The sequence below is a fragment of the Somniosus microcephalus genome, chromosome 8, assembly GCF_052327205.1.
Source record: "Somniosus microcephalus isolate GS21.2 chromosome 8, FLI_Smic_1.0, whole genome shotgun sequence".
NCBI classification, from domain to species: Eukaryota; Metazoa; Chordata; class Chondrichthyes; order Squaliformes; family Somniosidae; genus Somniosus; species Somniosus microcephalus.
Window position 1 is genome coordinate 258,690,115 of NC_140994.1, and position 27,035 is coordinate 258,717,149.

Sequence of the window (27,035 nt, forward strand, 5' to 3'; positions counted from 1 at the left end):
CCTGCCTACACCGAACCCTGGCAGGATGATTTGATGGATTTAATGTTGTGCAACCTTAAATCACATGCTCTGGCATTTCTTATAGTTATTGTTTGGCTTTATTGATGAGTTACCCTTGATAGTTATTAGGCTCATCTTCACACAATCTAAAACACTCCTACTCGTGGCATTGATAGTACATATTTCTAGTCAGACTTTAGGTAAATATTATAAAAACTGGCATATTAAAACATCCACTTGGTTAACTTCTGTGTATTTTAGGGATGCTTAGCTAGTTTTTTTTTATTCTAGATTTTTAAAAATTAAACCATGCAAATATACATGGCGGCAGTAAGTAAAATATTGGCACAACCTGTCGAACACCTGTTCAACCACCATCAAACAGAATACACTGGCTTTATTCTACTATGTGAATTTCGAAGTGGTGGATTTTCTAACATAATTTATATTGCTTGTTTGTTATATGCTTCCACCATTCACTGTTCTCCCCAGTGTCAACTATTATGATCAACATCTCCTGTAATGTAAAAATCCTGAACCCGAGAAAGGTTCTGTATGTGATGATCAGGGCTGTTCTGGCATATTGGTTACGAATAAAAGTATGTTTTTTAAACGGTTTCTGTATTAAAACTTGTGATAACCCTTGATCCGAGAAAATCTCATAAAGAACTTAGACACCGCGATACAAAACATTGCACAAATAAATTAGGGCAAACTAACCAACATACCATTTTTATATCTATTGATACATACAATGTGAACTACCTGAACTGACAAGTTTTACACTAACAGGCAACATTAGAGGTCAACTTGACGACGTGCTTCGAACATTATCCCTTTTCTCTGGGTTCTGTGTCTCATTCCAGACCATTAATGATTAACTGCATGATCTCTTGCACTGGTTAAGTCTTAAGTAAAAGCAACAAAATTAGTCAGATTCACACTGAGGACACCCTCCATCCTGTCATGTCACAATACTGCCGTACTAATTGAGACAGATTAAGCTCAGGTCCAGCAACTTAAAACTGAGTATCGATGAGATGCTGTGAGCCATCAGCAGCAGCAGAATTGGATAACATCACAATCTATATGTAACATCATAGCCCGCATATGCCACACTTTTCCATCACCACCAGATGAGATGACCAACCATGTTTAATGAGCAATGTCGAATATCATGTTGGGAGCTGCATCGGGTATACTTGGCAATGAAGTGACACTCTTGAGAAGCTACAACATGGTCTATGCGCACATTAAACAGTGAATGGAGTATACTGTAGATAAAGCTAAGCAATCCCACAACCTATGGACTGGGTCAAAGCTCTTCAACACTGCCAGCTCCGGTCGTGAGTAGTAGTGGTCAATTATGAAACTGACGAGAGGAGAAAACTTCATAAACATGCCCAGCCTCAATGATAGTGGAGCCCAGCACGTGAGTGCATAAGACATTGCTGAAGCATTTGTAATAATCTTCCTCAAGAAGTGCAAAGTTTCTGATCCTTCTCGGCCTCCTCCTGAGATTCACACCATCACGGCTGCCAGTCATTAGCCAATCTGATTTACACTAAGTGACATCAAGAGACGGCTGGGGGCACTGGGCATGGCAAATGCTACAGCCCCGGCAACATCCCAGCAGTAGTACTGAAGATTTGTGCTCCACAACTAGCAGCTCCCCTAGCTAAGCTATTCCAGTACACATACAATAATAGTAGCTGTCTGACAATGTGGAACATTGCCCAGGTGTTAGCTGTCCACAAAAAGAACAAATCCAACATGTACAGCTACCGCCTTATTAGCCTACACCCAATAACTTACACAGCGATGAAAGGTGTTGTCAACTGTGCTATCAAGCAGCGCTTGCTTAATAACATACTCACTAAAGCTCAGTCTGGGTTCCATCAGGACCACTTGGCTCCAGATCTCATTACATCTTTGGCCCAAACATCGCCACATGCGGTTGGGTAAGAGTGACTGCACTTGACATCAAGGTAGCATTCGATCGAGCATGGCACCAAGGGTCCCTAGTAAAACTGAACTCGATCGGTATCAGGGAGAACATTCTTTAGTAGCTGGAGTCATACCTGGCAAAAAGGTTGCATCATCTTAGCCATAGTACATCACTGCAGGTGTTCCTTGGGATAGCATACTAGGCTCAACTATTCCCAGCTGTTTCATTGATGATCTTCCCTCCACCATAAGGTCAGAAATGGGGATGTATGCTAAAGATTGTTCAGTGTTCTGGTCTACTCAGAGTTCCTCAGACAATGAAACAGTCCATGCCCATATGCAGCAAGACCCAGACAATGGGAGGAATTTTGCGGGGGGTCAGCAGACATGATTGGTGGCGGGTAAGGGGGGAATTTGTTTTTTTGGACAACAGGTCGGGATCCCGCTGTCAACCTACCACCCCGTGCCTTTCCCAAATGTTGGGTCTGTCAACGCTGAGCAGACCCACCAGGCAGTGGCGGGGGAGGCAACTAAAGTAATTAATGGCTTGTTTACAACCACTTAACAATGCTTTTTTCCCAGCCTTTTGATTATGACAGGTCGCTCATCCTTTTCCCGCTATGGCTATAACTTGGCTGTGAAGCTGAGGTGGAAGGTCACTTGCCATTCATGAATTGACAGCTTCAAATGTCAAGCCAAAGCTCCCAGAGGATTGAAAAATGTACCTTTAACCACTAGCTTCTCTAAACTGCATTTCCACTACAGATTCAGAATGCTGCAAGTCTTTACACGTGTCTCCATGCAGTCTGACCGCATTACCTCTCCCACCATTGACAGATCGCTTCTGTCATCTCTACTTCACCTGCCATCTATTCCATCAGCATCAGTGCACTTTATACTCTCCCACCTTGGTCCTCAGAATTCCACCACAATCAGTCCCAACACCAGCATCACCAGGCACACCAGCAGGACCAACTACAACACCAACCTTCTCTGCAATCACCTGATGCTGCACAGGACACAGGGGATCAGCACCCGACCGCATTGCTGCCCGGAAGGCCAGGGATGGCCTCAACATAGCCAGATTTACTTAACTTGAAGCTGTACACCCTGGTTGTCACATCATGTGCCAGGTTGGCACCACCCCACACCAAAACCATAAAGCATTCCTTCAATGTACAAGCCATTCCTTTCACACTCATCACCATTGCGGGAGTTACTATTATATCTCACCATAACAGTACTCACTGAGCCACTTCCAAAGGTGCACACAAATCTGCCCAAGTGCGCAAATTGTTGAAAATAAAGGTTTCAATTTTTGACAGCACATTAACAGAAATTTTACACCAACATTGGATGAAACAGCCAAGTGCCTGCCCCGGTGTGTTCTTAGTGGGTATGATTGCATTAGGATGATGGTGAGTGTGAGCGGTGGCTTTTGAGATGGGATGTGATAATGTTAATGGAGAGGGATGGGTTAAGGTGCAAGGTAAGTTGGTGTGTGTCAGGATATGTAGGAGTAGGGTAGGGAAAGCAGAGTGATGGGAATGTGATGGGAGGCACAGCATGGTGAGGTTGAGTGTGGCTTTATACTGATGTTTCATGATCTACTGAGATCATTGAAATGTTTGCGGCACTGCAGCCAGGTCCTCCTGACCACGTCTCTGCTTCTGACCTCCTCTGCAACATGCACCCAGGCTGTGTTGATCTCGTAGGGAGGTCTTCTCCGCCCACGGGAAGGGAAGATCAGCTCCCTGTATGCTGTGACTCCCTCCATAAAATTCCAGCCGTAGTTTCAATTCATAGAATCATAGGCCACGATTTTCCCATTGATGGCGGGTTGGGTGCAGGTCAGGTGGTCGGCAGGTTCCGATCCCGCCAATGCTTTCAGCTGGTAAAAATTAGCGATTTTGCCCTAATTGGGCAATGGAGTCGCTGCGTGTGCGCTCCCCTGGCCAATATTCTTTTGGGTCTTTAACTCAACTCTGCTGACGTGTATGAGCCAGCTGTATTTAAGGGGCCCATGCAGCCTTGGTTCATTTCCTTATTATTTGCTGCTGGATTTCCTTCTGACAACTGCTGCCATGACTACCTCAAGGGCCAAGGCCTCTCCCCGATTTGATGATGATTCCCGCCATGCTCTTGTGGAGGGAGTTAGAGGGCACAAGAAGGTACTCTTCCCATCCTCTGGGCGGAAGAAGCCACCGCAACCCAAAGCAGACTGGCTGCAAATTGCTCAGGAGGTGAGCTCCAGATTGATGTGCCCTCGAACCTGGGTGCAGTGCAGAAAAGGTTCAATGACCTGGTCCGCTTAGGAAAAGTGAGTATAACATCACACTTGGCCTCAATCTGCCCCCCATCTCCTCTCATCACCATCACACTGCATTGTTGAACTAGTCCTGCACATCCCATTTTATCATTACGTCCCTTGCACACTTAACCATCCTTCTCTCCCTATTAACACAATCACGACACTATTCGACTATGCTGCACTCACACTCGCTATCACTGTGATGCTATGACAACAACTAACAACGCACAGGGAGGGCCCTTGGTATTGACACCTTACTCCAACGTGTCTCCTTCTAAGTATCTAAGCTATGGATTCTCTACACATCACTCCATCATTCTCACTCAAACTCCACTTGTGTCCCTCATTGCAGGAAAAGAGAGCCCACATTAAGAGGGAGAGGGCTAAGATAGGAGGAGGGCCACCTCCCATAGCCCATCTCACCAATGCTGAGGAGGCGACCCTGGAAATCATTGGAGGCTATGAGGATGTAGAGTGGGGGACGGTCAGGAGGGCGCAGCAGTGCAAGCTGATGACAGCATAGATTTGCAACCCTCTCATTTACATTGCATAAGTGACTGATATGGCATCTGATACTCGTACAGATTGAGTTATGATTGACTTATGATCATCTGCACAATTCCATGCTACGTTAATATCACATGTCCACCTCATGCATTTACTCCCCCACAGGACCATCGACAGCCCCCCTCCCCACATTCCAGGAAGAAGAGCCTGAGCCGGAAGACTCCTCAGAGAACCTGCAACCACTGAGGGTGTAGTGTCAGCAGGATTAAGCACACCCAGCACCAGTGCAGATATGCACACCTCAGTGGGACCTTCAGGACATAGAGTAATGTTGTCACCTGGTGCATCACAGTTCACAAGTGAGCAGCGGCAGATGATGGAGACAGGGACAGCAGTGGAGAGTCCTCGTCGGAGGCTGCAGGGCGCTACCAGCTCTGCTCAGCTGCATGTGGAACCTATGCCTCTGGGGCCATCCAGAAAGGGAGCAGTGCTGGAATTCCAGGAACAGTGCAGGAGTCTCTGGCTGGTTTTGTCTCCAGGGTTACTGCGAGTGTCGAGAGGATGGAGGAGTCTGTGTCTAACATGCGCAGTGCATTTGTGGAGGCAATGGCTCATGAACACACCACCACGGAAAGGATGGCAACCTCCGTGGAAAGGCTGGCTACGTTCATGGAGGAAATAAGTCACCAGAGTCAGGAAAACATGGTGAATGTTCAGAATAGACTGACATCTCTGGAGGAGCGAAGGGCAGCTATTGAGCAGAGAAACCAGAGCTTCATGGAAGTCCTTTTGAGTAGGACTGCCAGTGCAGATATGGGTCCTCATGGCCCCCCTGATGTGCAGCAAGGTGCTGTCAAGCCACTTGCTAGCACTGAAGTGGGGCTGACTCATGAGAGGGAAATTGGTGGCAGGCAATACGGAAGTGGGGGCTCCTCTGCAAGTGCTCACACTCCCTTGCCACTGAGCAGCCCTCGTTCAGAGCTCCACCAGAGTCCTCACCCAACTGAGATGGGCATCTCAGCCCCTGCACAGATGCAGGAGAAGCAGACTGTTGTCGAGCCCTCAGAGGCTCGCAAACCAGAAGGACGCCCGCCAATTGTGTTGAAGCAGGAGCAGCATGAAAGTGAGCAAGGTACCTCCACATCTGCTGACGCCACAGGGGAAGCACCACATAAAAGCACACATAAGAGGAAGATAAAGCACAATTAGTCACAAGGGTAGTCACTTGGGTGTTCTGGTCTGTTGTCTTTAATTTTTGCCATAGTCATCCTTTTGTCCATTGATTAAGCAGAAGTGATGGCAAACAGTTGAAGTTCTGGCCTATGTGATCTGGGAAATGGAAGTTGCACATTGAGGGCTCAGGGCGACTTGCATTTGTAATGATGGTGGTCAGTGTGATAGGAACCCACAGGTCCTTGTCCATTGTCTTTGGTGTGATAAGAAGGTGCAGCGACATGTGTTTGATTCTTCTACCTAAGTGAATCTGGCAAAGATTAGTGCATCCCTTGCATCCCGGGCAGCAATGTGTTCACGTGCCGCTGCAGCTGGCTCATCCACCTCTGCAAGGTCTTCTTCCTCCTCCTCCTCCTCCTCCTCATCTGAGGAGGCTATGCGCTGAGCCACTTGTTCCTCAGGCAGCTGCAAGCCACGAAGCTGTGCGATGTTGTACAGTGCACAGCAGACCACGATGATTCTGGAGTCCCTGGCTGCTGAGTTCTGTAGGACTCCACCTGATCTGTCAAGGCATCAGAATCGCATCTTCAGCAAGCCGATGTTTTGCTCGATGATGGATCTGGTTGAAATGTGGCTGGCATTGTAGTGCTCCTCAGCTTCGTTCGATGGCGTCCTCAATGGCATTATCAGCCATGTCTTCAGGGGATAGCCTTTGTGTCCAAGTAGCCATCCGGCAAGTTGTGTTGGTGGATTGAAGAATGGAGGCAGAGTAGACTGCCGCAGGATCAACGAGTCATGATAATTGCCAGGGTACTTCGTGCAAACGTGCAAAATGTCCTTCCTGTGGTTATACACCAGCTGCACGTTAAGGGAGTGGTAGCCCTTGTGGTTGACAAGAACAGCTGGGTTGTGATGGGGTGCTCTAAGGGCCACACGTGGTTACACTTGCATCATCCATATGGAAGTGAATGTAATTGTGTGCATGATGCAAGTGTGTGCGGCCGACTGGGAGATGCCGCTGATGTCTGACAATGAGCCCTGGAAGGACCCTGAAGCAAAAAAATTGAGTGCGGTGGTGACTTTGACAGCCACTGGTAAGGACTGTCCACCCGCTCCTCTGGGCTCCAGGTGTTGGTGCAGCATTGCACAGATGTCACCGACTACCTCTCGCAAAAGTCTCAGCCTCCTTTGTCACTACTGCTCAGTCATGTTGAGGAAGATCATCCTCAGCCTGTAAACCCTGTGTTGGGGGTAACTCCTTCGGCGATGTGCAGCCCTGCGCTGGTGCTTTCTGCCCTGTGCAGCATCAGATGGCTGAGCAGGAGGTTAGCGCTCCTGCTATTGGTGTTGCTGTTGTGCCTGGTTCTGTTGCTGCCGTGGCTGCTTTTCCTCTGAATCTGAGGACCAGGATGAAAGGAAATAAATGGTTCCCATGCTGCTGGTAGATATCTCAGTTAAGGAAGCGCTCAGTCAATGTGGGGAGAGGGTTCTCCCAGGAGGTCACAGTGGAGATGGATTGCAGCTTCACCACTTCCAAGATCAGTAGACCTGCAAAGGATATTCTAAGACCTGAAAACGCAAACTTCTGCGATCTGCAACTGAGCCTTGTTGAGAGCTCCGTTTTTCTGCTGGAGTTGCAGCTGTGGAGAAGGCAGCCACTTGCAAACCCGCCACAATCAGCTGGCATGGTATGGGAACGACGGGGAACAGGCAGAAAAAGTGGCAAAATCTAAAACCGTTGTCAAAATAGCATTATCCAGGCAGTTAACATGCAGTTAACTGCCTTATGGACCCATCCCGCCGCTTGGTGGCGGGACCGATCGGAGTCTGGGACGCCGCCTTTGGGAAAGTTGCACGGAGGCAGGTTGATGCGGGATCTGAGCCCACTGTCAATATTTGTGATTTTACCACCTGACACGCCTCCAAGCACCAGCAAAATCCCGGCTATAGAATCATAGAACGGTTACAGCATGGAAGGCCATTCGGCCTGTCGAGCCCGTACTGGCTCTCTGCAAGAGCACTTCAACGCGATCCACTATCCCTCCCTTTCCCTGCAGCCCTGCAAAATTATTTCCTTCAGATATTATCGAACTCCCTTTGGAAAGCCGTGATTGAATTTTCCTCCACCACCCATTTAGGCAGTGCATTCCAGGTCTGAACCACTCACTGCGGAAAAATGTTTTTACCTTTGGTTCTTTTACCATTCACCTTAAATCTGTGTCCTTTAGCTCTCGACCCTTCTGCCAATGGGAACAGTTTCCCTCAATCTACATTGTCCAGACCCCTCATGATTTTGAACATCTCTATCCAAACTCATCTCAAACATCTCTGCTCCAAGGAAAACAACCCCAGCTTCTCCAGTCTATCAACGTAACTGAAGTCCCTCATTCCTGGAATAATTCTCGTAAATCTTTTCTGCCCCCTCTCTAAGGCCTTCACATTCTTCCTAAAGTGTGGTGCCCAGAATTGGACACAGTACTCCAGTTGGGGCCGAACCAGTGAATGAAACAGGTTCATCATAATTTCCACACTTTTGTACTCTATACCTCTATTTATGAAGCCCAGGGTCCAGTAAGCCTTTTTCTTACTGCTTTTTCAACCTGCCCTGCCACCTTCAACGATTTGTGCGCACAAAGCTCTTGGTCTTTCTGTTCGTGCAAACCCTTCAGGATTGTACCATTTAGTTTATATGTCCTCTCCTCATCCTTTCTACCAAAATGTATCACTTCACACTTTTCTATGTTAAATTTCATCTGCCATGTGTCCGCCCATTTCACCAGCCTATCTATGTCTCCCTGAAGTCTATCACTCTCCTCCTAACTGTTCACTATACTTCCAAGTTTTGTTTCATCTCCACATTTTGAAATTGTGCCCTTTACACCCAGGTCCAACTCATTAATATATATCAAGAAAAGCAGTCGTCCTAGAACCGACCCCTGGGAAACACCTATGTACAGCTTCCTTCAGTGTGAAAAACAACCGTTCACCACTATTCTCTGTTTCTGATCAATTAGCCAATTCCATATCCATGCTGCCACTGTCCCTTTTATTCCATGGGCTTCAACTTTGCTGGCACTTTGTCGAATGCCTTTTGGAAAAAATATGTGCACTACATCAACTACATTACCCTCATCAACCTTCTCTGTTACCTCATCAAAGAATTCAATCAAGTTAGTTAAACACGATTTGCCTTTAACAAATCCGTGCTGGCTTTCCTTAATTAATCCACACTTGTACAAGTGACTGTTAGTTTTGTCCCTGATTACTGTTTCTAAAAGCTTTCCCACTACTGAGGTCAAACTGACTGGCCTGTAGTTGTTGGGTTTATCTTTACCCCCTTTTTTGAACAATGGTATAACATTTGCAATTCTCCAGTCCTCTGGCACCACGCCTGTAGCTAAGGAGAATTGTAATTCTCTGCAATTGGTGGTACCTCTCCAATGCTTTGAGCTGCCTGCTCTACATGGTCCATGTCTCTGAAGCATACAGGAGGGCGGGTATCACTACTTCTTTGCAGACCATGAGCTTGGTGCCGGGTTGGAGGTCTTGGTCTTCAAACACTCTCTTCCTCTGGCAGCCGAAGGCTGCACTGGCACACCGAAGGCAGTGTTGGGCTTCGTAATCGATGTCTGCCCTTGTTGTCAGTAAGCTCCCGAGGTATGGAAATTGGTCCAAGTTGTCCAAGGCCTCATCATGGATTTTGATAATCGGGGGGCAGTACTTTGTAGTGGGGGCAGGTTGGTGGAGGACCGTTATCTTACAGATGTTTAGTGTAAGCCCCATGCTCTCGTAGGCTTCTGTGAAGATGTTGACAATGATTTGGAGTTCGAGCTCCGAGTGGGTGCAGATGCAAGCGTCGTCTGCATACTGTAATTCGATGACAGTGGATGGGATGACCTTGGATCTGGACTTGAGGCTACAGAAGTTGAAAAGTTTCCCGTTTGTTCTGTAGATTAGTTCCACTCCAGCGGGGAGCTTGCTGAGGGTGAGATGGAGCATTGCAGCAAAGAAGATCGAGAAGAGCACCTCAGCCATATCCTATGCCTCCATGCATAGGTCTCCTTTTTGGTCCCTAATCGGCCCCACCCCTCCTCTTACCACCCTTTCACTATTTATATGTTTGTAGAAGACTTCTGGATTAACTTTTATGTGGGCTGCCAATCAATTCGCGTTCCCTCTCTTTGCCCCTCTTATTTTCTTGTTCACATCTCTTCTGACCTTTCTATATATAGCCTGATTCTCAGCTGTGTTTGTAACATACACGCTCTTTTTCTGCTTCATCATAATCTCTATCTCTTTCAGCAATCAGCGAGCCCCAGTTGCCCTATCTTTCCCCCTTGTGGGAACTTATCTCAAATGTAGCTGAACTATTTCCTCTGTAAAGGAATTGCTCCACTACAGTTTTGCCTGCAATCTTTGATTCCAGTTTACCCGGGCCAGATCCGTTCTCATCCCACTGAAATTGGCCTTCCACCAGTACTCTAGATTGCATCCCTTCCTTTTCCATAGCTAAAGCAAAAGTGTAAATACGGAAGATGGAACAGGGAAAGAAAATCAATGAAAAGGTCAAAATTTAATATGAACTGGGTCTCATGAGAATGTCATCACTTGTTACGCCAGCGTACAAACTGGTGAAAAGGAAGATTCGTCGACTGGTTAGTTGCTTGAACAAGGATTTATATACCCACGGAGACCATGAAGCATATAATTCAATTGTGAATGATTCATAGCATTGCAACCTTATAAAATAAAGTTTAGCAAATAATTTTATATTTAGTTTTCTGCCCTTTTTCTAAAAGTAATGGCTTTGTTATCTGTTTCCACAAATCATTGTTCTGTCCAGTGTCAACTATTGCGTTCTACCACTGTGGGATGTCCAGTGCTAATTAAACTCATTTATCAGAGATACAATTATGTTATTTAAACGGTTTATGCACTTAACGTATGATAACCCTGGGAACGAAAAAAATTCACTGCCTTGCCTTATGTTAGAATAAGTTTCAACAAGCATCTCGCGTAAAGAAACCTTCCTTTTGTATATATAACGCTATTCACGTCATTAACACGTCTCAAAATGCGACAACCGTGAACAGATTACTGTGGTTCTGTAGGACCATCTCTGGAAAAGTACTGCAATGCACTTGAAAGAGAGAGTTCACTTAAACAGAGCTGCGACCAATGCAAATGCTGAGAATAGTAATAGTTCTGTTGGTTTAAGTTAAACTAATATGGGAAGGGAAAACAAGCAGAGATTAAAACAGAAGAGGAATGGTGCGTAAGAAAGATATAAGACAAAAAGCAGAAAGATCGCGAGAGCGGGAGCAGCGACACAAGGAGCGCAGAGAGCGGGAGCAGCGGCACAAAGAGCAAAGAGAGCGGGAGCAGCGGCACAAAGAGTGCAGAGAGCGGGAGCAGCGGCACGAAGAGCGCAGAGAGTGGGAGCAGCGGCACAAAGAGCGCAGAGAGCGGGAGCAGCGGCACAAAGAGTGCAGAGGGCGGGAGCAGCGGCTCAAAGAGCGTAGAGAGCGGGAGCAGCGGCACAAAGAGCGCAGAGAGCGGGAGCAGCGGCACAAAGAGCGCAGATAGCGGGAGCAGCGGCACAAAGAGCGCAGAGAGCGGGAGAAGCGACACAAGGAGCGCAGAGAGCGGGAGCAGCAGCACAAAGAGCTCAGAGAGCGGGAGCAGCAGCACAAAGAGCGCAGAGAGCGGGAGCAGCGACACAAAGAGCGCAGAGAGCGGGAGCAGCGACACAAGGAGCGCAGAGAGCGGGAGCAGCGGCACAAAGAGCGCAGAGAGCGGGAGCAGCGACACACGGAGCGCAGAGAGCGGGAGCAGTGGCACAAAGAGTGCAGGGAGCGGGAGCAGCGGCACAAAGAGCGCAGAGAGCGGGAGCAGCGGCACAAAGAGCGCAGAGAGCGGGAGCAGCGGCACAAAGAGCGCAGAGAGCGGGAGCAGCAGCACAAAGAGCACAGAGAGCGGGAGCAGCAGCACAAAGAGCACAGAGAGCGGGAGCAGCAGCACAAAGAGCGCAGAGAGCGGGAGCAGCAGCACAAAGAGCACAGAGAGGAGGAGCAGCGGCACAAAGAGTGCCGAGAGCAGGAGCAGCGACACAAGGAGCGCAGAGAGCGGGAGCAGTGGCACAAAGAGCGCAGAGAGTGGGAGCAGCGGCTAAAAGAGTGCTGAAAGCGGGAACTGCAACATAAGGAGCGGGCTTGGTGGGTGCACAGGGAGAGCGAGCAGTTAAACGGAACAGGGAAATTAGGGGCAGCATAAGATCCAAGGAGAGAACATATAAATTGGCCAGAAAAAGCAGTAAACCTGAGGATTGGGAGCAGTTTAGGATTCAACAAAGGAGGACAAAGGGATTAATTAAAAGGGGGAAAATGGAGTTTGAGAGTAGGCTTGCTGGGAACATAAAAACTGACTTTAAAAGCTTTTATAGATATGTGAAGAGAAAAAGATTGGTGAAGTCAAGCGTAGGTCCCTTGCAGTCAGACTCAGGGGAACAAAGAAATGGCAGAAAAATTAAATACATACTTTGGTTCTGTCTTCACAAAGGAGGACACAAATAACCTCCCAAAGATGTCGGGCAACATAAGTTCTAATGACAGGGAGGAACTGATAGAAATCAGTATTTGTAGGGAAATGGTTTTAGGGAAATTGATGGGATTGAGGGCTGATAAATTACCAGGGCCTGATAATCTACATCCTAGGGTACATAAGGAAGTGGCACTAGAAATAGTAAATGCATTGCGGGTCATCTTCTAAAATTCAATAGACTCTGGAACAGTACCCATCGATTGGCGGGTAGCTAATGTGACCCCACTGTTCAAAAAGGGTGGTAGAGAGAAAACGGGGAACTACAGACTGGTAAGCCTGACATTGGTAGTGGGGAAAATGCTAGAGTCCATTATAAAGGATGTAATAGCAGAACACTTGGAAAAAAGAGACGGGATCGGACAAAGTCAACATGGATTTACAAAAGGTAAATCGTGCTTGACTAATCCACTGGAATTTTTTGAGGATGTAACTAGTAAAATAGATAAGGGAGAACCAGTGGCTGTGGTGTATTTGGATTTTGAAAAGGCTTTCAATAAGGTCCCGCATAAGAGATTAGCATGTAAAATTATGGCACATGGGATTGGGGGCAAGGTATTGACTTGGATAGGGAACCGGTTGGCAGACAGAAAGCAAAGAGTTGGAATAAACGGCTCTTTTTCCGAGTGGCAGGCATTGACTAGTGGGGTACCGCCGGGATCGGTCCTTGGACCCCAGCTATTCACAATATATATTAATGATCTGGAAGAGGGAACTAGATGTAATATCTCCAAGTTTACAGATGACACAAAGCTGGGTGTGTGTGTGTGCTGTGAGGAGGATACCGAGAAACTCCAGTATGACTTGGACAGGTTGGGTGATGGGACGGAAGCATGGCAAATGCAATATAACGTGGATAAATGCGAGGTTATCCACTTTGGTGTCAAAAACAGGAAGGCAGATTATTATCTGAATGGCAATAGATTGGGAGAAGGGGAAGGGCAACGAGACCTGGGTCTCCTTGTGCACCAGTCGCTGAAAGTAAGCATGCAGGTGCAGCAGGCGGTTAATAAGGCAAATGGTATGTTGGCCTTCATAGCGAGAGGGTTTGAGTACAGGAACAAGGATGTCTTGCTGCAGTTGTACAGGGCCTTGGTGAGACCACATCTGGAGTATTGTGTGCAGCTTTGGTCACCTTATCTGAGGAAGGATGTTCTTGCCTTGGAAGGAGTGCAGCGAAGATTCACCAGGCTGATACCTGGGATGGCAGAAATGACGTATGAGGAGAGATTGGGTCGATTGGGCTTGTACTCGCTGGAGTTTAAAAGAATGAGAGGGGATCTCATCGAAACTTATACAATTCTAACAGGACGAGACAGACTAGATGCTGGAAGGATGTTCCCGATGGTGAGGGCAGTCCAGAACCAGGGGTCACAGTCTAAGGATAAGGGGTAAGCCATTTAGGACAGAGATGAGGAGGAATTTCTTCACCCAGAGAGTGGTGAACCTATGGAATTCTCTACCAAAGAAGGCAGTAGAGGCCAATTCATTAAATATATTCAAGAAGGAGTTGGATATATTTCTTAAGGCTAGGGGTATCAAGGGATATGGAGAGAAGGCAGGAACTGGTGCTGAATTTGGACGGTCAGCCATGATTTAATTGAATGGCGGAGCAGGCTCGAGGGGCCAAATGTCCTACCCCTCCTCCGATCTTCTATGTTTCTATGATTGGCAGCAACTCAACAGAGGCAGTTTTTGGAAAAAGTGATGTCAGAGTAAAAACTGTGATATCGGCACAAGGGAAGGAGTTGATTGGTGAGTAGCTGGTGAGTGTATTTTTTTAAGTTTACAAGTTTATTTCTGCTGAGTTAGTTGATAGCCTATTAAATAGAGGGAAAGATCTGATTGGTGAGTAGCTGCGGAGTGTTTTTTATTAAGTTTTAAGTTTGTTTCGGCTGGGTTAGTTCTTAGTCTATTAAATAGAGGCATGGCAGGGCAGCTCAGTCCCGTGGAGTGCGCATCCTGTGCCATGTGGGGAGTCCTGGATGCTTCACGTGGCCTGGATGACCACATGTGAGGGAAGTGTCACCAACTACAGCAACTCGAGCTCCGAGTTTCAGAGCTTGAGCGACAGCTGGAGTCACTGTGGTGCATCTGTGAGGCTGAGAGTTACGTGGATAGCACGTTTCTAGTGGTGGTCACTGCACAACTTAAGAGTATGCAGGCAGAGAGGGAATGGGTGATCACCAGACAGAAGAGAAGGACCAGGCAGGTAGAGCAGGGGTCCCCAGAGTGCCTCTCGCTCTCCAACCAGTATTCTGTTCTGAGTACTGGTGAGGGCGATGATACCCCTGGGGGGCGCAGCCAGAGTCAACTTGATGGCCTCACGGGAGGCTCAGCTGCATAGGGGGTTAGGAAAATGAGTGGAAGAGCAATTGTGGCATGGGATTCAATAGTTAGGGGAGCAGAGAGGCGTTTCTGCGGCCATAGATATGACTCCTGGATGGTATGTTGCCTCCCTGTTGCCAGGGTCAAGGATGTCACTGAGCAGCTGCAGGACACTCTGAGATGGGAGGGTGAACAGCCAGAGGTCGTTGTCCATATCGATACCAACGACATAGGCAGAAAGAGGGATGAGCTCCTGCAAGCAGAATTTAGGGAGCTAGGAGGGAGATTAAAAAGCAGGACCTCAAATGTAGTATTCGCAGGATTACTCCCGGTGCCACGTGCTAGTGAGTACAGGAATAGGAGGATCTAACAGATGAATGCATGGCTGGAGAGATGGTGCAGGAGGTAGGGCTTTAGATTCCTGAGGCATTGGGACCATTTCTGTGGAAGGTGGGACCTGTACAATCCGGACAGGTTACAACTCAACAGAGCTAGGACCAATATTCTCATGGAAAGGTTTGTTAGTGCTGTTGGGGAGGGTTTAAACTAGCTTGACAGGGGATGGGCTCCAGTATAGAGGAGTAGAAAAGAGGAATAAGGTGCATAAACGTGTGATTGTGTTGGATAGTGCTAGAGAAGATAGTACTAGAGCCGGTAATAGTACCATATTAGATAGGAGCAGGCTAAGAAAGACTGTGAAAAGTTCAAAAATGGGTTTAAAATGCAAGCATGTAAATGCACAAAGTTTGATGAATAAGGTTGGTGAGCTACAAGCACAATTAACTGTGTGGCAATAAGATGTTGTGACAATAACGGAAACGTGGCTTAAAAACGGTGAGGAATGGGCACTTAATGTTCAAGGGTACAGGGTGTTCAGAAAAGATAGGGAAGGAAAAGGGGAGGTGGGGTAACAGTGCTGATTAAAGAAGACATTGTAATGTTGGAAATGGAGGATGTTGTTGAGGGGCAAAGACAGAATCTATTTGATTAGAGTTGAGGAGCAAAAATGGTATGATCAGGCTACTGGGGATATTCTATAGGCCTCGTAATAGTGAGAGGGATGTAGAGGAGCAAATCTGCAGGGCAATCGCAGAGAAATGCAAGCGCTATAGAGTGGTGATATTGTGGGACTTTAATTATCGATTGGGATAATGTTAGGGTATAGGGAAAGGAGGGCGAGGAATTTCTGAAGTGTGTTCAGGAGAATTCCCTTGACCAATATGTTCTTGGCCCAACTAGGAAGGAGGCATTGCTGGATCTGGTGCTGGGGAATAAGGTGGGCTAGGTCGACTTAGTGCCTGTGGGAAAACACTTGGCTACGAGTGATCATTGTTGCATAAGAATTAGATTAGAAATGGAGAGGAGAGAGGAACAATCTAGAGTGGAACTTCTAAACTGGAATAGGACTAACTTCAATGGGATGCAAAAAGATCTAGCCAGGGTAAAATGGAACCAAAGACTGACAGGAAAACTGTAACTGAACAATGGGTGATCTTTAAGGAGGAGATGGTCCAAGTACAGGCTAGGTACATTCCAACAAGACAGAATAGTAAGGGAACCAAAGCAAGGGCTCCTTGGATACCGAGGGAGATAGAGAAGATGATGAAACAAAGAAGAGGGTGTATGATGCATGTCAGGTGAATTATTCAAGGGAGAACCAGACCAAATACAATAAGTTGAGAGGGGATGTGAATATGAAAATAAGATTGGCAACGAGAGAATATGAGTGTAGAATGGTGGTTAACATAAATGGGAACCCAAAAATATTCTGCCGGCATGTAAACAGTAAATGGGCAGTAAGAGGCAGGGTGGGGCCTATTAGAGACAAAAAAGCTGAAATATGCTTAGAGGCGCAGGGCAAGGCTAGAATACTCAATGAGGACTTTGTATCGGTGTTTACTAAGGAGATGGATGCTGACAAAATAGCGTTAGAAGTGGAAAAGTTAGAAGCAATGGAAGGGGGGAAATTTTATAGACAGGATATACAAGAAAGGCTGGGTATGCTTAGAGTAGACAAGTCACCTGGTCCAGATGGCTTGCATCCCAGGTTGCTAAGGGAATTTGGGAGAAGATAGCAGAAGTGCTTGCTATAATTTTCCAATCTTCCCTAGATGCAGGGGAGGTGCTTGTGGATTGGAAAGTGGCAAATGTGACACCATTGTTCAAGAAAGGGTGTAAGGACAATCCTTGTAACTACAGGCCAGTCAGTTAAACATCAGTAGTGGGTAAGGTTTTAGAAATAATAATCGGAGAAAAAATGAACGGGCACTTGGAGAGGTTTAAGTTAATTAAGAAGAGCTAACACGGATTTGTAAAAGGCAGATCGTGTTTGACTAATCTAATTGAATTTTTTGATGAAGTAACAGGGAGGATTGATGAAGGGAATGCAATGGATGTTGTCTACGTGGATTTAAGGAAGACGTTTGACAAAGTAACACATAGAAGGCTGATTAACAAAATTGAGGCTCATGGAATAGGAGGGTCAGTGGCAGCTTGAATAAGAAATTGGCTTAAGGACAGAAAACAGCGAGTTTTGGTAAATGGCTGCTTTTCAGACTGGAGGATGGTAGACAGTGGTGTTCCACAAGGATCAGTGCTGGGGCCACTGCTTTTTGGATATATATAAATGTCCTGGATATTGAAATACAGAGCAGAATTTCTAAACTTGCCGATGACACCAAACTTGGGAGTGTGGCAAACAGTGATGATGACACCAATCTACTGCAAAAGGACACAGAAAGGCGAGCAGAATGGGCAGACAAGTGGCAGATGGAATTTAATACAGATAAGTGTGAGGTGATGCATTTTGGCAGAAGGAAAAGTAAGAGGCAATATACACTTAATGGCACAGTTTTAAAGAATGTACAGTGACAGAGGGACCTAGGAGTTAATTTGCATAGGTCCCTGAATTTGGCAGGACATATTGAGAGAGTGGTTAAAAAAGCATATGGGATCTTGGGCTTCATAAATAGAGGTCGAATTTCGAAGCCCTGAGGAGGTGGGTTTGGAGGCAGGAGTGGTGGGAAAATTGCAGAATCGGGGATCAGGAATCCATCACTCCCCCAACCCGCCTCCATGTCAAGGTCCCAGGAGGCGGGTATCCGACCTGTGCTGGGAGCTGCGTCCCCGAGGGGCAAGGGGATCAGTGCCAATTAACAGGTAGTTAACAGGCAGTTTTTTGTTCAATCCCTATTTTTAGCCCTGAAGTGTGGGCTTCCCAACAGCTCAAAACCACGCCAAGGTGATCTGAATGGTTTGGAGGGGTCGAGATGTCCTTTGTGCAGGTGAGTGATGGGTGCATGGGTGCAGAGGTAAGTGTGTGAGGTAAGTGTAAAGTGTTTCAATAAGTCTTACTTACCTTTACTTTCTCCCTTCAGTTCTCGGGAGTCCCTCAGCTGACCGGCACAGAAAGCAGAATGGTCGCTGAACTGTCAAAAGCTGCAGCCTCTGCTTTCTGGTCTGGAGAGCTCTCTAACTGAGTCTGAGTAGAAGGACTCAAGTTAGAGGACAGATTGTCAGTGTTTGATAGCTTCACAGAGCTGTCAAACGCTGATTTTTCATCTGTCAAAAGCTCTTGACAGATGAAATGTCAATCGCTGACGTTACCAGTAACCAAGTGTTCCTTAATCGGCCTGCTGAGCCCGCTGGGCGGGCTTAACATGATCAATCAAGGGAAAATAGCGTGGGTTGGCCACAAGTCAATGGAGGTGGGACTACAACCCAAAAAGTGGGAGTCCCGCCTCCAAAAGCTCCCCATTGACAAAATCCAGCCCATTGAGTACAAGAGTAGAGAAGTTATGCTGAACCTTTATAAAGCGCTGGTTAGGCCAAAACTGGAGTATTGCGTCCAGTTCTGGTCACCGCACTTTAGGAAGAATGTGAAGGCCGTGGGAAGGGTGCAGAGGAGATTTACCAGAATGGTTCTGGGATGGGGATTCTTAGCTATAAGGACAGGTTGGAGAAGCTGGATTTGTTTTCATTTGGTTGTCATCTTCCAAAATTCCTGGTTGTCATCTTCCAAAATTCTATAGATTATGGAACAGTACCTGCAGATTGGAGGGTGGCAAATGTAACCCCATTATTGTAAAAAAGGACGGAGAGAGAAAACAGGGAACTACAGACCGGTTAGCCTAACATCAATAGTGGGGAAAATGCTAGAGTCGATTATAAAGGATGTGATAACAGGACACTTAGAAAATATCAACGGGATTAGACAAAGTCAACATGGATTTATGAAGGGGAAATCATGTTTGACAAATCTACTGGTGTTTTTGAGGATGTAACTGGTAGCCGAGATAAGGGAGAACCAGTGGAATTTTCAGATGGCCTTTGATAAAGTCCCACATAAGAGGTTAGAGTGCAAAATTAAAGCACATGGGATTAGGGGTAATATACTGCCATGGATTGAAAATTCGTTAACAGGCAGGAAACAGAGAGTAGAAATAAATTGGTATTTTTCAGGGTGGCAGGTGTGACTTGTGGGGTAATGCAGGGATCGATGCTTGGGTCCCAGCTATTCATAATATATATCAATGATTTGGATGATGGAATCAAATGTAATATTTCCAAGTTTGCTGACAACATGAAACTAGGTTGGATTGTGAGTTCTGAAGAGGATACAAAGAGGCTTCAAGGCGATGTAGACAAGCTGAGTGAATGGGCAAATACATGGCAGATGCAGTATAACGTGATTAAATGTGAAGCTATCCACTTCGGTAGGAAAAACAGAAAGGCAGAGTATTATTTAAATTGTGATAGATTGTGAAATGTTGATGTACAGAGTGACCTTGATGTCCTTGTACACCTGTCACTGAAAGCAAACATGCAGGTGCAGCAAGCAGTTAGGAAGGCAAGTGGTATGTTGGCCTTCCTTGCAAGAGGATTTGAGTACAGGGGCAGGGATGTTTTACTACAGTTATATGGGGCTTTGGTGAGACCACACCTGGAGTACTGTGTGCAAATTTGGTCTCCCTACCTAAGAAAGGATATACTTGCCATAGAGGGAGTGCAGCGAAGGTTCACCAGACTGATTCCTGGGATGGCAGGACTGTCGTATGAGATGAGATGAGGGGAAATTTCTTCACTCAGGGGGTGGTGAACCTGTGGAATTCTTTACCACAGAAGGCTGTGGAGGCCAATTCACTGAATATATTTAAGAATGAGATAGATAGATTTCTAGACACAAAAGGAATCAAGGGGTATGGGGAGAGAGCAGGAATATGGTATTGAGATAGAGGATCAGCCATGATCATATTGAATGGCGGAGCAGGCTCGAAGGGCCGAATTGCCTATTCCTGCTCCTATTTTTCTATGTATCTATGTTTCTATGTTCTATGTTTCTATTAGAGCAAAGGAGGTTGAGGGGTGATGTGATAGAGGTGTACAAGATTATGATGGGTTTGGATAGGCTAGACGGGGAAAGGCTTTTCCCACTAGTTGATGGTACAAGGACTAGGGGACACAGATTTAAGGTTTTGGACAAGAGATACAGGGGGGATGTGAGGAAAAACTTTTTTACGCAGCGATGGCCTGGAATTCGCTGCCAAGAGAAGTGGTGGAAGCAGAGCCACACAATGTTTTCAAGGGGAAACTGGATAGGCACTTGTGGGAAATAAACTTGCAGGGCTACGGGGATAGAGCAGGAGAATGGGACTGACTTGATTGTTCTACAGATAGCCAACACAGACTCGATGGGCTGAATGGCCTCCTTCTGTGCCGTTATGACTCTAATAAAGAACTGATCAGAGGGAGACGGACTAAATAAAGCACGATTTCCAAAGGTACAGAACCAGTTTTGAGAACTTAGATGTGTACAAAGGGGAATGCAATTGGTAAGCTAGTTGGACAAATTGGTTTAGGATCTGTGATGAGAAGATATTATCAAAGGCATGGCTTATACTTAGACAATACTGGGAGCTAAAAATTACCAGTTACGAAATATTCAGAACAGACACAGCAGGAGTGGAAGAAGGGCTGACAGCATTTGGCAAAGACTCAATTACAACATTACAATGTCAGGATGACATAGAGGGATAGGGCAGAAACTGAATTTATTTTGTTACTGTTAACGAGTAAGCGGGCGGGTGTTACCCTAGTAAATATTTATTCACTCAGATTTTGCATTCCCCATAGCGTATGTTGTCGTGAGCCTTGTAAATTGTCCTGCAAGTTCCAGGTTTCCGCATGTGCAGTACACGCCTAAAAAGTTGAAACTTGCGATCTGTCAAGGTTTGCCTTGACAGAGCTACCGCACTGACCCAAAAATCATTTTCCCTGGCACAGATTTGGGCTATTTGCCCAACTACTGCGTGGCAAATGCCCACGAAAGCCTTGTGCCTTGTAAAAGCAGGCGTAGTGCCTGCTTTCACCAGTCTAAGTGTTAATATCAATCTTAAATTTAAAATTTTAATATAAAAAAATAAAGCACAAACATTTAAAATTAGTTTGTGCAAATTTTGGCCCGGATTGAAAGGCGTAAACTTATTTTTCAAAAGATTTAAATTGATTGTAAGTGCTTTAGTGAAGGAACGTTTAAGTAAATGCGAACATGGGAATTATATTTTTATTCCAGTTGTATAATGATTCAATTATTTGGGGATTCTGGTCCTAAATGTAATCACCATACGCATATTCGGAATCCTCCTTTCCGATTGGCGGACCTGGCCCACGTGATCCCAGGGACGCTTCCGAACTGTTTATATGTCCCTGGGATCCGTAGGACTTTATGCAGGTACGTGTCTGCAGGCCCAGGACCCGAAGTCTCCGAAGCCCGGGAGCCTGAAGGTAGGTGCGGATTGTTTTATTCCGTTTGGATGCGCACTCTGGAGGATGCCTCCGACCGCAAATTCTGGCCCATTAATATACTGCTGAACAATAGAATAGAGCAATCTTAATCCTGTACTTTAGCCAAATAGATTCAGCTTCTTCAGTATCCACTACATCATCATTGCATTCTAGTGCTCTAATTGCGTCCTCATGGAGAAGAAGACAAATATATGTGAACTATATCAATTAGAAGAATATGCCGAAATAACAGACAGTAAGAATAGGTGATTTTAATTATCCAAACTTAGTGGTGAATACATGTAATACAAGTGGCAAAGAAAGGGACATTTAAACATTGTGTCCAGTTTGCTTTCTTGATTAGCATTTTTTCAAAACAACAAGGAAGGAAGGATTACTCGTTCTACTTCTAGACAATAAAGTGGGCTTAACCGGTAATATAAGGCTAACAGGACATTTATGAAACATCTACGGAGCAGTTACCAATGCATAAGTAAGCTTGATTAAAAAATTGAAAAGCACAGGTAACAGCTAAAGATAAAGGTACTCAACTGGAAGTAAAATAATTTCAGTGAGGTAAAAGAGAACAAGCACTGATAAATTAGAAATAAATATTTTCAGAAGGGGCAGTGGACAACAATGGAAAGTTTTCAAACAAAGGATCATTACAGTACAACTTAGACATAGACCCACAAGAAAAAATTAGTTTCGGAGAAGCTGGAGTTACTTGGATGAGTAGAGTGCTAAAATTAAATAGAGACTGTAAAAGAGTAATATGTCAAATCTATGAAAATGAAAAACCTCCTTTCTACTTCATCTAACCCTGTCAGTGTATCCTTCTGTTCCTATCTTCCTCGTGTACTTATCTAACTTCTCCTTCAATGCACCTCTGCTATTTTCCTCAATTACTCCACGTGGAAGCAAGTTCCACATTCCAATCACTCTCTGGGTAAAGAACTTTCTCCTAAGTTTCGTATTATATTCATTCGTGAAATATTGTATATTTATGATAAAATTCAGCTAAATTACATTGCAGGGTATTTTGCAGCTAAATGACAGCATTTTGTTTAGATGGCAAGGATCTGAATTAACACCCAGACATAAACATATATATGCATATATATATATAACATGTACAATCACAGCAAAGATATGTAGACATACAAAAAAATAGGGAGCTACAAAGAAGACTGTAAGTTACTAGTTACTTGAGGGGTAATATAGACAGTTATGATGGACTGCATAAAATTCTATGGCGGAAATTCAACTATGGCGGAGGCCCTAAATGGACCACCTCAGTAATACGCCCCAGCCAATTTTGCTTCGATTAAAGTCCATGGAAAAGCATATCGGTTATGTTGTATAATGAACAGCCTATCTGCTTCCACCCGTTTTTCACCCTTGCAGAAATTGAATTTCATCCCCAGTACATTTAAACTTTTTGGTAAGCAGATCGGTTGAGTGTGTCAACCACCTGCCTGTTGAAACGTCGAAGAGACACTCTGATTTTTTTTAGACCTACGCCTCATTTTAATCCGATTGGCGAGTTGTCGAAACCAAGCAGGCCTCCCAAGGAAGCTCGCTAGTTTCGGGCCGCAGAAATGGTGGGATGCTTTGGAAACCATAGTCCCAAGTCACCCCTTCGTTCCTAGTATGTCACACAGCAATATCATGCTCGTCCCATTTCAAAATAGCTGTGGCCGGAGCGATGACGTTATCGTTTAGTTAAAATTGACCCGGCCCATGTTTCTTCTCTGTGTTGCGACTCCCATGGTTTGTTGCACAAATCCTTTCTATAAGCTCTGTATACCACTAACCGCCTTGGATCGTCAAATTTGTGTTATTACTTTCACTTTGCACCTTTCTTTCCATACATATGCTGCTATCTCTAAAAACTCTTCTGCGTATTCGTTGTTAAATACCATACTCTGTTCCTCTCTGATTTAATGTTACACCTCTCGTTCCGTCCTGTGTTTTTTCCGACACACAATTTATCGGTAAGCACTATCCCTTGTTTGATCAGGCACCCACTTAGTATTACCTCGTAACCATGTAATCATTTGCATTTGGATAATAGAAATGTTCAAGTTGAATCCTTGCTGGGAAAAATGTTGATACAGAAAATGCACAGCAAGTGAATGATAAATTAATGACATGACCCTTCAACAGAATTATGCATCACGTTTTTGCTATCTTATGTCAGATTGGCACTATTTTTGTTTTCATTTAAATGTGATATACTGGCAGGTAATGTTCGATTCAAAATATGTAGCCTAGCAATATCAATTTGCTTTCGATTAGATAATTGGATACTAACGACTAGACTATTGAAGCAGATCTCCAAATTGCCAGTACCAGCTTAAGCTGTCAAGGAATTATGGATCGTGAAAATGTGTTACCCGCCTCACCTTGTGCGATTGAATGGTTTCTTTCACCGTAGAATTGAGTTCCTTTCCATTATATTCCATTAATAAAGAGCCATTGTTGATATTAATCATGGGTGCCGCTGGACTATGTAACTTTAAAAACATGAAATCATTCACCGGTGAATTTGAATTCGGAAATACGTCCTAGCGAAGTGTTTGAGGAACCGTCTCACTTCCGTACACATCTGCATAATTGACTGGAATTTGAAGATCAGCACTGGTCTTTTGAACTCCTTGCAGTGAATCCCTTCGCGTAACAACATGATCTCCATATCAAAAGAGGAACAACATGATCTCCATGTGCACCTTTCTTAACTTTTATGGCGAGAATTGCAATAGCTACAAGAAAAACGAATGAGATTGTGCCAAAAGACATGATCAAATAACGTCTTACGTCATGCGTCCATGGTTCAGACTTCCCCAACAGAGCGACATTAGATACACTTTATGTATCACTATCATACACGGATAAGTTGAAATAACAACAGAAAAAGCTGGAAAAACTCAGCAGGCGAGGCAACATCCGTGGAGAGAGAAACAGAGATAACGTTTCAGGTCGAAACCCTTCGTCAGAACTGAGAAAAAAAGCAGGAAATGAAACAGATAAAAAAACAAGTAGGGGGTCTGGGAAATGGGGGAGGGGATGAAAGAACAAAAGGGAAGGTCTGAGAAGTGAAGAGACATTAAGAAATATTCAAGGCGAGACGAGATGGTAATAGGACAGATTAAGAGACAAAGGATGGCTCTCGATGAAGTGTGAAATGCGCTGGCAGAGTGAGAGACAGCTGACATGTGGGAGAGAAAAAAAAGAGAAAAGGCACAAACGAAAAGTGTGGATAAAAAATATAAAAATATAATAGGGCCCGAGGTTATGATCTGAAATTGCTGAACTCGATATTGAGTCTGGAAGGCTGTAAAGTGCCTGTTGACACTGACTGCAGATGGAAGTGAAGGTTTTCCTTTGTCCCTGACCAAGACAACGAGTTTCTGTTTGAGGGAATCCTTGATCCCAAAGCGGCGGATAGTCCAGATTTCTCCTGTCTCAGAAGCCACAGTAAACAGGCTTTCGTCGGTGGACTGACCAAGTTGATAAAATAGATGGGCATTCTGTCCAGAATCGGCGTCTGTGGCTGTCACCTTAATAGCCAGGTAACCCGGGTCGGCAGATCTGGGCATGCTCTCCTCTGCTGGTGAGCCTTTACTTGACAAGGGCGATTGGACCTCAGGGACATTGTCATTCTGATCGACGATGATCTCATTCACTGTTACGTTGCTGCTGAGCGAAGGGGATCCAGCGTTCTTTGCTTGCACGGAAACCTGAAAATCATTGGCTTGTTCGAAATCGAAAGAGCGCTGCGCAAAAATCACGCCGCTGACTGAATCGACTGAGACGATGGTGGACGAGGCTGTCCAGGATGGAATACGACAGTCGGCCATTTTGATTAAAATCTGGATCAATCGCTGATAGAAATCCAACAGTGGCACCAATAGCGTCGTTTTCTGTCACATACATAGTAAAAGAAGGCTGCGTAAAGCGTGGCGCGTTGTCGTTTATATCCGAAATTTGAACTGAGATGGTCTTGTTAGTGGAAAGCGTGGATTTAACCTGTATCTGTACATGTAATTGTACTCGGGCAGCTTTTCCCGATCTATGACACCATCAGTCACCACTGTGTAATAGTTGTTAAAAGAGCTATCGAGCTTAAAGGGGACATTTTTGGAGACGTGCCAATGAACAGCCTGCTTTTCTTTGAAATATCGGTCCGTTACTTTTAATATTGCTACTAAAGTCTCCACAGAGGCGTTCTCTGGAATCGGACCGTGCACAGAAGTGATCATTATTCCGGGAGCATTATCTTTAACATCAGTAACTTTTACTACAACTTTACAGTACGCGGGCACTGCTCAGTGCCTCTGTCCTTCGCTTGCACCGTTATCTCATAATTCTGTGCTGCTTCGAAATCAACCATTTCATTTATTCTGATCTCGCCTTTTTCGGAATCTATGCTAAACAGTTTACGTGCTCTACCAGCAGTGTTATCACTGAAAGAATATATCACCTCACCATTAATCCCTTGGTCCAAATCAGTAGCATTAATTCTCGCTATTAAAGAACCTTTCGGCAGGTTTTCTGCAATAACAATTGGGTACATGTTCTTATCGAAAACGGGTACATTGTCATTTCCATCAGATACGATTATTATAACCTGGGTGGTTCCAGATTTCTTCGGGGAGCCGCCATCAATTGTTGTCAGTGTTAACCGATGAGTCGCTTGCTGCTCTCGATCAAGGGGTTGTTGGAGGACTACCTCTGGGGTGATAATTTGCACGCTATTTGATTGCAGATCTAAAATAAGGTGCTGATTGTGACTGAGACGCAGTTGGTTCCGGAGTCAGGGTCGTGCGCGCTCTGAAGTGGGAAGCGCGCTCCAGGCGAAACCATTTCTGATATTTCAAAGCGGTTCTCGCTTCCCTGGTATACGGGTGGATTGTCATTTATGTCGAGAATCTGAACGTCAAAATGGTACAATTTAAAAGGATTTTCAATAACAGATTCCAAAGTCAATACACACGCGAAGGTCTGTTCACAAAGTTGTTCCCTGTCTGTTTTCTCATTCACGAACAGATTGCCGTTTTTTAAATTTACGCCCAGGAATTGCTTTTGGTTTTCAGATACAATCCGAAACTTTCGAGCGGACAGCTGCCGTACATCTAGCCCCAGATCCTTAGCAATATTTCCAACAAAAGCACCATGCTGCAATTCTTCGGGAATCGAATAGCGAACGCTCCCGTAAACTGAATTTGAAACGTGGACGAGTATCAAATAAAGAATTTGCCGTTGAAATGGCCGATATTTTAAGCAGGCCATTCCTAGACAAAGCCCGCAAGCAATATTGCTGCCAGATACTCCAATAAGCTGTACGGCAGTTACTACTATATCAAGAGCTTAGTAGTTCACTACC

At 45.2% G+C, this 27,035-nt stretch overlaps 1 pseudogene; it reads right to left on the minus strand.

Moving 5' to 3' along the window:
* Positions 1-21,469: 21,469 nt before the first annotated feature.
* LOC147114289 (protocadherin-10 pseudogene) lies at positions 21,470-26,941 on the minus strand (annotated as a pseudogene).
* Positions 26,942-27,035: the final 94 nt, after the last annotated feature.